The sequence below is a fragment of the Dreissena polymorpha genome, chromosome 12, assembly GCF_020536995.1.
Source record: "Dreissena polymorpha isolate Duluth1 chromosome 12, UMN_Dpol_1.0, whole genome shotgun sequence".
Taxonomy (NCBI): domain Eukaryota; kingdom Metazoa; phylum Mollusca; class Bivalvia; order Myida; family Dreissenidae; genus Dreissena; species Dreissena polymorpha.
The window spans coordinates 55,509,917-55,512,364 of NC_068366.1; positions in this window are offsets into that span (position 1 = coordinate 55,509,917).

Consider the following 2,448-nt stretch of genomic DNA (forward strand, 5'->3'; position numbering starts at 1 on the left):
AATTAAATAAATACTTTATTAAGTGTCTATTCAACGAGACAAAAGTGATATCATCAATCAAAATATAAATGTAATTCTCAAGATGCGTGTTAGTTGTGGTTAATTTCGTATTCCGTATTAGCCATTAACGTTTTACATTCAAACAATAGAATAACATTTAAAATGTAAATGTTAATTAAATAAAGAGACCATACCTATGCGTTTGTGTCGCAAGTCCATTTCCAGCACGTATTTCGGTTATTTTCAACATTTGTATTTTATTTATAATATTTGTTTGTATTGATGGCTTTTAAAGACAACATTAAGACGATTAACATAACAATAAATTAAATAGTGAAACACGACGATAAATATGCGATTAACCTGTAGGAATACCGTTGAGAAATCAGTGGAAAACCCGTGAGCAAATTTTCGGATACCTGTGTGAAAACCCCTGACACATAGATTACATGGAACCGAATTTCAAAATATGGAAAAAGCGATGTTTTCTTTGTTAGTTTCAAACACTTACCTGAATGAAAATTACAGACAACTACTCCAATAAATAACTCTTATAATGAACAGATTTGCGACCAATAAATCACATAAAATGTGACCTAGCTGGGATTGAAAGCGATGATTCTCGAACAGCCTAGCTCTGTACGAAGCTAGCCTTATAAGCAGTAAACACGTTACTCAGTAAGAGAGTGCATTCTTTTAATTTTAAAATAACGCCCTTTTTCAACTTTCGTTTCACATATGCAAAACTTATTAAAGTATCACTATGACAAACAAATTAGCATATAACTAACTCATTAACTAATTTGAGATTAACATTATGTATTGTGGAAAGTTGAGTTTACAAGATATTAGTATTCACATACATAATATTTAGTCTCCGTCCAATACATGATCCACCACTTCCTTTCTCATTTCTTTAATAAGAAAGCTAAGCTACTTTCGAATCCGATACTACTTATTTCGCATTGTTGTTACCCCTGCTCGTTGAATGTCACATACAAAGTATTGATATTTAGAACATAGCTCGTACGTCTGCATTTATTGTTATTCTTTTACCAGAAAGTACTAAACGGGTGTGTAATTCACTACGCTTGTATGCGTTCACCGTGCTTAAAACGAAACTGCTTTAATTATTTTACAGCATAGTCACGATTATGGTTTTTAGGTTTTAAAGGGGCCTTTTCACAGATATTGGCATGTATTGAAGTGTGTCATTAAATGCTTTATAATGATAAAGTTAAACATTTGACATAAAAATCTCCATTAAAAAAACAAAAGTACAGTTACAAAGAATAAAACAAGTTCCTTTTAACTGAACTCGAACCACTGACCCCTGGAGTCCTGGATGTAAAAGTCTCACGCTTAGACCACTCGACCATCCGTGTTCATGCTATGAACGCTTGTATTTTGTACTTTATGTAAGCAATCCTTGTAGTTTCACAAAATATGTGCAGTCCGCACAGGCTAATCAGGGGCGACACTCTCCGCTTTAATAGTATTTTTCGCTTAAAGGAAGTCCCTTTTTACCGAAAATCTAGTTTAAGCGGAAAGTGTCAAAGACATGTAAGCGTACACCTACTGCTTAGGCAAGTACACATTCATAAATAATAAACAAGAATAATACATTATTTACAAGTATTAAACTAATTACCAAATAATTCATCATAGGATCAAATATAAATGCAGTCAAAATACACATCATACAACGTTTTAACAACTTAAGCTATGAATTTCAAGTGGTAATAATAGTGAGCAATAATTGCTTATTTCCTAAATTAATGTTTTATTTACGTATTGGTTAATGTAACTAAACACGTCATGTCATCATCATCGAAATTACAACGATGCCTTTCTGCGCACACAAACAATAAATTCATATTAATTTAATGCAATATCTTTCGAATCGCTCGTTCGCCAAAATTAACCTTTATGTAAGGTTTGTCGTATTGACTAGCATTTTCACCTAGTACCCTAGTATTTTTGTGTGTCTTGTTATGCTTTACATTTCGTTTTATCATTAATTGTTTTAAGATACAGATACTCTCCAAGGATGAGAATATACGTGTCACTCATAACCAGTACACGGAGTTGACGCGGAGCCATGGTACATGTATATTATAATGGGCAAACTCTCTAAATACGACTTCCATTTTCGACAACAGACTTGACATCTTTGCCGACTAACATCAATATTGAAATGTTTTCGTTTACTAGAATTCAAAAATATTTTGATTCCTTGCCGGAAAATACCATTTTGTAAAGTGAAACCTTAAGCTACCTTCATGTACCTTAGCGTAATTATAAAACAATAGTCTACCCAGCATATGTGCATGCGGAGACGGATACTAATCGTGAAGTATCATGTCCATCATCCCTTACAACGCAATGTGTTTTCATCATTTTCTTTCTATACATCAGCTTTTAAAATATTTATGCACTTCAAACACA